The sequence below is a fragment of the Rhipicephalus microplus genome, chromosome X, assembly GCF_043290135.1.
Source record: "Rhipicephalus microplus isolate Deutch F79 chromosome X, USDA_Rmic, whole genome shotgun sequence".
Classification (NCBI taxonomy): Eukaryota; Metazoa; Arthropoda; class Arachnida; order Ixodida; family Ixodidae; genus Rhipicephalus; species Rhipicephalus microplus.
In genome coordinates, this window is record NC_134710.1 from 430,291,469 (window position 1) to 430,300,389 (window position 8,921).

The 8,921-nt window shown below is 45.3% G+C and overlaps 1 long non-coding RNA gene across 1 annotated transcript; it reads right to left on the reverse strand.

Annotated features, from left to right (window-relative positions):
* Nucleotides 1–7,492: 7,492 nt before the first annotated feature.
* Nucleotides 7,493–8,267, reverse strand: LOC142777448 (uncharacterized). Its single transcript, XR_012888099.1, has 2 exons — nt 8,140–8,267; nt 7,493–7,586 (listed from the first exon to the last, which is right to left on the reverse strand). It is a non-coding gene; the product is annotated as an uncharacterized LOC142777448 (long non-coding RNA).
* Between the last annotated feature and the right edge of the window lie 654 nt (nt 8,268–8,921).

The following is an 8,921-nucleotide window of genomic DNA, read 5'->3' on the forward strand; positions in this document are numbered from 1 at the left end:
TAGCTATAGCGCAGTTTATTAGTACTTACAAAAAGAGTAAACTCATCGTGAACAAGCGCACATTATCCATTTAGGCAATAGAGAGTTTTAGTGATGCGTACGTATCATACGTGGCGGCGTTGCGTACGTCAGTATTCCACGTTTTGCGCAGTGCGCATGCGCAGACCATACGCGGCCGCTACGTATACGCTAGAATGTGATGCGTGCGTGCGTGTGAGGCACGGTGTAGGAAGCAGTGAGGTGATCGCGCCGCTCTCGAACACGTTCGCGACAGCCCGAGATTTCGTTTCGCAAAATGCTGGCATGAAAGGCTACTGTTGCGTACCACGGAGGAAGGAAAAAGGTAAGGAGAGGGCATGCCCAGCCGGCGCAGGGCGTAAAAAATGTGGCGGAAATGACATCACGGCGGCCATATTCAGTAGGCACAATGGCGGCGTTGTTATGGTTACGTGTTGCGCAGTGAAGCTGGTCTAGCAGTGAGCGGCCGCGGCTGGCGGCGGAATGTGTGCCTCCCCAGGTCTCGTGCTGAGCCGTGGCGGACAATATCTGTGCTCTGCGCCGCGTTATTGGTTACGCAGTGTTCGTCTGGCTGTTACATTACTCTTAGCAACGTTTACAAATCTCTTTGTCCATCACGGGTTTTCAACAGTGCGTAGAACAAGTGCATATCCATGTGTCGTGCAGCGGATGACGCGGATGAAGCAGTTAAGTGTTCAGCGAAATGGCGTTGGGCATCATGACGAAGCTGAATGACGACGAACGCCTTGCAGGTCAGTGACGGTTCAGCAGTGCTCCTGCTTGTGACAACGGAAGACGCTGTTGAGCCCAGCAAGACGCCGTGGGGACCATGTGCACATACGTAATTTCGTGTTGTGTGTGTACAGTAACAACTTGCATGTGCGTATTAAAACACCTTTTCTGTTCCGCTTGGTACACTCTCCACCAGCATTGCATGTAATCTCAACGTAACAGCAACCACGTTCAACTGTCATTAGCACCGGTCGTGCTCAAAGTCACCACGGTCGCAGAATGCTGACGCAGGTGAGTTTCACGCGGAACACGGACACAGTGGCAGGACGCTGCGTCAGTCGCGTGGCGGAATGCAACCGTAAAAGGCGCACGACCGATCGTGTTGTCTGTACAGTTGCTCAATTAATGACGTGAAAGCACTCGCCGTTGTCAGTGCATCTAGCGCGCGTTCTTTCGTAGTTGCTTCGTTGTCAGCGAGCTGTTACTCTTTGTTATTACTCGGACGAAGCGATTTCGCTGAAGGTGTCCCTCTGGCTCTGAGTGATGAGCCCAGTTCCATTAGTTTCGGATCGTCACGACACACGCGCTGCGCAGCCCACGTGCTTTCCGAGCCGGAGAGGGAGTCGCGCCTTCAGCTTCGCCTTCATATGTAAACAAGAGAGGAGAATTTGCCTACTCAATATGGCCGACTTCCGGCTTCATCGCGGCTTCACAACGAGTGACGTCAGGGCCTCTCCTTACCTTTTCCTTCCTCCGTGGTTGCGTACTAAAGCGGCTAAAAATATGGTCATAATCTGACTAGCGCACTTGGATTGGCTCAGATTGCCCTTCATCAACACGTACTTCTAAACTGATCAACTAGATGGCGCAACACGCTCCACGTTCGTAATGTACGCGGGTTCTACAGCGTACTGAAAGCCCATTCGTGGCAAACGACGCCACGCAAGCAAGGCACTGTCGTGATGCGCACGTAGCGCCATTCTGCAGTACTAAAACTCTCTAATAAGTATTACATTTGCACTCCGACAATATAGGATCAATATCGCGTTAACATCCCTTATTCATTTTTATTGCAGTCAAATAAACATTGCAGATGCACTTCTATGGCTTGGTGAAATATATACAATTGTTGGTCGATTCAAGCAACGCTTGAATACTCGAACGAATGCTACGTATGACCTTATCGCAACGTAGCGTACGCATTGTTTCAATAAAACTGATGTCTATGCTCTGACTTGGTGCTGACGTTATACGTCAGAACACAATGTCACCTTTAAACACCAGTGCCATCGACGTGACTGAAAAGTCATGTTGATCACACAATTAACCCATTTACAGATACACGTATATTCACCTCCTAACGCTGCGTCAAAGCCGGAAAACACAGCATGAAAAGCCACTACTCCTTGACTGGTTCGCATGAAACAAAACCCCACCATATGTTGGGTCTATGGATTTTATATTTTTTTACTCTTTTGTACGTATATGGACGCATTTTGTAATTACGAAATAATTACATTCACAAAGCGTGTGAATATATTCCAAACAACCAAAATCAGGAATAAGAATAAGACAGAATCTGATCAGTGCACAATTATGACATATATGTAAATATATACTATAAGTTGAAGAAAATTGCAAAATATATGTCGAATGAGCGAAACAGTCGACATTGGTTGCAGTGCGTGGTCGCTTAGAAAAAAAGAACACGGGACAACCTTCACGGAATTCTAGTCACGTCAACCACGGCTCCGTCGAAACGAGTGACATACGCACAACTGTCCGTGGTCGGGGAAGCATCGGTGCCAGCTTTTTTTCGATACGACTCAATGGAAGCATACATTGCCCTTATGAAGAGCTGACGCATTTTCGTATTCCTCGAGAGGCACGAAGTCTTGTACCCCAAGTACTCATCCCAGGCTGGAAAACAGGTGAAAAGCTCCCAGCCTACTCGAGGGTGAAGATGCGGCGACGGCGACTGCTTTAAGCTTGTCGGCGCCACGCGCTGCCCGTGCACACAGCACCACCGACGGCATGGTGGCTACCGCAGCACAGCAATACCGCGATGATCAGGTGGTAGGCAGACGTTATAAGGCCTTCGTATGGTACGCGTCGACTGGAACGACACCCTCCATCAACTGCGAGATCATTCGCCATCCTGTTGAACTGGGGGCGTGCAGCCGGAAGCGATGACTTGATTCCATCACTTGGTGCTTGGTATGAATGGCAGGCGCTACCTCTTGGGTGTTGCCTTCCACTGAAATAAATATTTGAGTGCGGAAAAAATTAGAGCCTTCGTGTCAGCCTTGATAAAAATGGGGCATTTACGTTGAGTGGTAGCTTGTTTGAAACACTGCCCGATATGGAACTTTGACAGCGACGGCCTAGTCGTCAAGTTAAATTCAGGATTGCGCTATATGCATAAAGCCATACGCAGGAGCACTACAGATGTGCCGATAATCAGCTCTAACTGCGACAGAAGCGCGCAATAAAACGATGAGCACTTGAAAAGAAACTTCGTTATTCTCCACTCTACTCACAGCATGTTCTAGATACGCATGCGTGAGTGTTTTATCACGTCCGGAGCTACAGGTATATACAACATCGTGAAGAATTTTAGAATTCGTCATTTTTATTTGGAGAATGAATATTATAGCGAAACAATTATTGTGAACTTTGCACGACACACACGAACACACACACACACATACGCACACGTATATATATTCTTTATTCTGACTTCCTCGCCCCAAATCTCCGACTATGCTGCTGTGAGCGGTAACTCTTATTATACCACTTCGTAGAAGAAAAAAAAACACAAATGAATCACAATGTCTAACATTCAAAAAATGGGGACGTGCCACTCTCAAGAAGCCACTTTAGGACCAATCTGCAAACTTATTGGGTATCTGAGTTTCTAATATTCTTAGCGTGTTCTCTCAGTCGATCGTTCAGACACTTTCCGGTCGTTCCAACATAACAAGCACCGCATGAAAGGGGGGTCCTATAGACAACTTCCTGGGAGCATGCCGCATACCTGTTTCTATGCTGAACTCTACATTCCGTTGATGACTGCGTTTTCAGCGGGCTTGTAGATTTGGTTAGGCTGATTAATTTAAACGGTGCAGAGAACAGTAGAACATGCACAGATACTCACCTGTGAGCTGCGACGTTGTAAGAGGCAGTCTGCCAGTCATTGTCAGGCTGAAGAAACAGTTTTGTGGCAGCAGACCAGTCTGAACAACAGGTCCCAAGGGGCATGACATGTTTGAGCCAGAAAGTCGTAATGGCGGAGAGTTGTCGCCCTCGGAAGCCGTACTCGGCCTCGCACAGCGCCCAAACGTTTCACGTCGTGGAGCTGCGGGCGGAAAGCCGGCGCCAGACCTTCTGGGATGCTGATGCAACATCTCGGCATCACACAGAGGCCCGTTGTTTCGCGATTGGCGCCGGGAGCTCACCGTCAGAGAACTCCGAGTGGGCGCGTCTTTGGAACGATGCTCGACTTTCGAAGCAAAAGATTGCGTGACGACCGAGCCTTTTTGTAAAAGCGAAATGGCGATGTTTGCGCGATGCATGAGACTTGGTTGTTTGTTTATTCGTTTTATCCTGGCGCAACCGGCCATAGACCGAATGGTCCCTTGCTATTTAAAAATAAATGTTCATAAATTTGAAGTGTTAGGTTTTTAATGAATATGCTTGATTTTGATAATTTTTAACGAAGAACTTAGCATTCATTTCTTCGCACGAGACTTGCTTACTTGCTTGTTCATTTCTGCCTATGTTTTGGCTCGTACCCACAATGGCAGATTGGCCATTAAACTAGTGGTTAATATAATGGCGATAAAATACTTTCACGTTTGACGAAGGAAAATGAATTTAAACAGATATCTAGGGAAAATAAAATTCAACAATCGTAAGGTCGCGTGCGATAAGAGTAGGTACCGAAGAATCAATTGTAATGAATATTCGAATTTCAAGGAACTAGACTTCCGTTAGGAATAACCGAACAGGAACACCTTCTTTTGTCTCTAAGGCATTCACAAACTGCTATGCAGACGTTCCTTTTGCTGTGACCCTAGACAAAAATCCTCAAGGGAAATAATGTTTTTAAAGTTAAGGGTAGCGCTCAATTTTCTGAATAAAATTGGTCACAATTTTTTCCTATGGCTTGTGAAAGGTCGGCAAGCAAGTAAAAATTCATCGATGTTTTCGCACACCTGACGGTAAAGCAAATGAGATAGGACCTCGCCAAACCGTGTATAAGTAGAAATTAAGAGGTGGAGGAATGCGGCAACGATATTTCGCGAGGCACACTTTCGGCTTTCAAGAAGCACGTCATTTAATTTAGCAAGAAAAAAAGTGTCATGTGAGGTGAACTGACCATCATATCATTTCTTGATTGTTTCGGTATGTGTATATACTAGTTGTTCTGACGGCCCTGTAAAACAATCTCCCAACGACACCGTAATCTGCAGTTCGAAGACATTGCTTACCAATGCGCCCGACAAGCAATACCATATTTTACAGCAAACTCACTAATTGTAACCTTGACTTCAACGCAGTCAGACTTTCGAATGCTAACGGGCCACTGATGCCAGCCACTTGCGACTAGTATCAAGGCAAGGGTGAACACGTCCTTTGCGGTTAAGTAGGAACAGAAAGAAATGCAGGGCGCGTCCAAGGGTCAAGTTCAAAAAGCTATTCTCTTTCTAAAAACCAAAAACAGAACTCATTTGGCTTTCTTTCTTATTTGAAAAGGAAGTGTTCTACCGAAAGTCGCGTAACAATGATGTTTACTTGGATCACGTTAGTGTGAGAAATTCAGTCGAAGACAAGACAAATCCCAGGATTTCTCAGATTTCTCGATTTGTTTTGGAAATACTTGAAAACTATTTGACCCTTAACCATCAAGTGACAACTGGCATAGCGGGTGCCTCAAAGGTGCGTTTGAGAAGAGAGTGTCGGGGAGGAGCCTCCAGCGATAGCTTTGCTGCTGCTGAGCTAGTTGTCATGTGACCACAGACGCTGCGGGCGAGCTTTGTGCTGGGCGGTGTCCGGCTGCTGCGACGTCGCTAGAAGCACCTCAGTATGTCGATGACGCTCAGCACTGTTTATAAACGACAGGCTGTGCGTTGCGCGTGCGCCTGTCGTTTCTTATTTGTGGGGAAAGGGGGGGGGGGGGGGAGGGGGCACTATACGCCGAGTTGAAGGCGCCGGCCCTTGATTCAAGGTATTGTCGCAACGCGGCATTTTCGAATTGACATTTGCAGGGCTTAGCTAGTTGGAATTATTGGGGGATTTTGACCCATGAAATACAAGAACCTTAATCGAGACTTCGGACATAGTTTAAATAAGCCGCAATTTTAAATAAGCGTGTTGAAAGTAATCACATTGTCCGGTAGTATAATAACCTGCCGAAGGGTATGTGAATGCATTGCAGTTTTTCTAAGTCCCAATTTCAAAAGATAGCAATTCGACAATCGTGAATGATGACATTACCTCCTTAATCTAATTGACAAAATTTACCACCCTCTATCATGAGGGTGGTAAAGGTGATGCGGGATTTCGAACTCGTGTAGTAGGTAAATCAGTTTCCTTCAAAGACCTGAAAGTGAGACTCTTGAAATGCTAAAATTGTTTTATTGCGGTTAGCTCATTTATGGACTCTAAGGGCTCGTTTTCAGCCGGCGGCGGCGACGTTTGTCGCCACCGTCGGCTAAGAGGGTGAGAAAGAGAAAAGCAGCAAAGAAAAAATCAGAAAATTTCTTCATGGGAATCAAACGCACGACCTTTAGATTCGATTCGCAGGTCGTTATCCACTGAAATAGGAAGTGCACGATCAAACGGGAAGCTAATAATATACACCAATTACCGCTGGCAGGGCCGATCTCGGGCGAGATATCGGCGAGTTTTCGACACTTCCAGCGAGATGTTGCAAATATTGTGCTGGCCACTACGTTCGCTGTGACGTGGTGACGCGTGCTCACGCGCTTATCTGCCACGCGTACTCAGCCCCGCAGGGTGTTGACACTCGTTCGTGCGCGAAAATATGTCGTCGTGTGAGAGAGTCGTACGCTTTAGGCGTTCAACAGAACGATCCCGTTGTAGTTACAGGGCGCAGAAAGGTCAGTTCGGCCACTGCACAGTCCCGGTTTACTAAAAGGGCCCGCTTTTCAGACACAGTGAAGTAACAACTGTGACGATTGTTTGTCCACGCTAATCTGTACCTGTGAGCAGGTTTTCTGCGTAATTTGTGTGTTAGAGGCGTGCTGCACGTTTCATTATGATTTCGATTCTTTGCGTGACATTACGATTGGTTGCTATCGCATTCATTACTACGCACTTGCGGCGAAGGAATAATTTTGTTTCCGGAATCAAGTTCTGAACTTCCCGCAGTGGCCGTTTTGGTTAAGCAGGTTATAATTTTGTACAGTATTACGGTGCTGCTGAAATAAAGTTTCAGGTCTTGTAGTTTTATGCTCATGAAATTTCTTCTAATATTTCTATACAATACTTCAATACAATACTTATCTGCCTTACAAATCGCTTCCAAACGCTAATGACTGAACACGTGCATTTACCAACATTGATTTCATGACATTGTTAAACCACGAAGCTTTATTACACTTGTCTGAGCAATTAAAGATTATTTGTTGCACATGGCCGTTCGTGCATGTTTTACCAAGCCTGTCGAAAAGATATATAGAAGGATACGGGGGGTAATCAGCCAATCAAACTAAAGGAAAGTTTCAAATGCTTTATTCGCTGTTTGTGTTGATTTTAATTGTATTCATGCGTGGTATAGTTGCTTAGATGGACGTTGGCCTCGAGTAAATCTGGAAAACGTGACCCCAAAGCACCATATTGATTGCTGCATCTTTCATTTTCCCTATTTTATTTGCACTATCAATCTGTAACTTGAAAAGCATTTACCAGTGACGCTTTCACTATCGTATCTTGCAATAGTTGACGTCTTGTGTAAATCACGCCAGAATCACCTGTGATTACTTTTTCGTTATTCAAACCAATTTTGTCAGGAAGTTTTATTTTTGTTGTTTTCCTCCGAAGTTGTAATTTCATCAAAACTTTTTATTTGATTATATTTAACGGTAACAAAGCTTAATAATGACCATTAATTTTTCATTTATAACAAACCACGGAAAATATGACTTTTCTCTAACAAATAAAGACTCCTTCTTTGTTTGAAAACCATTAGAAATTTTCGAAAGTGATACTCCAGTCGTTGAAGAGATAGTTTGCTTAATACTACGAAAGTGTGTTTTTCACAAACGTTACCTATAGTAGCTACGCAAGCGCAGTAGAAAGGCGTTTGAAGACAATGCAGAGAACAGAAATAGAATTGATGGACACTGAACGGTATAGACTTACGTGATACACAAGCCCGAGCAGTCGCGAAGATATCACGAGGTAAAGGCAGGATACGATTCCTCCATTGTTCGGGGACAATGAATGCAACGGCATCCCAGACACAAGATGCTGTCCTGCCTGCATCGCTGACCTCCTTTCTACCCTTTGCAATTTATCTCTTCTGCTTCGTTCTCTAATAGCAGGTCGGCACATACAAGCAGCTGTTGCGTTTAGAGTCAATGGTATAGTGGTTAGCATGGCTGCCATCCAAGCGATTCACCAGGGTTAGATTCAAAGACAATGCAATTTTTTAATATCTGTTAATGTACATTTTTTATTCGAAATACTGCCCTTTGGCGTAGCAAGCATACTTACGAGCACCAGAGGCTCATCACACATTAAGTTATACTCGTGCATAAAGTAGAACAACGATTCGTCGTTATATATGTTTGAAAAGCATTTGTATATATGAATGAGTGTGGTAGCCAACCATACGTTTTTTGTAGACTGAGTTTATTCAAGCAAGCTCTTCTTCCAGCAGTCGTCGGTGGTGTAGAGACGAAGGGCTGTCAGGGCCAAACCTCATAAGCGCGAAAATGCACGCGACCGCGACGAGCGATGCAACGTAGATCGTCTTCGCGCGATCAGTCGCTAGCGCAGGCAAACCTCCTTCACGCGACGGCTTCGGCGAGCGAACTCCACTGTTGCTGGCATGAGGCCATCTACTCGCACCAAAAAACTGCGTAGTGAGCGGTAGGCAATTCAGCAATTCAAAATTAAGATATATTGTTGTGCAATGGAAC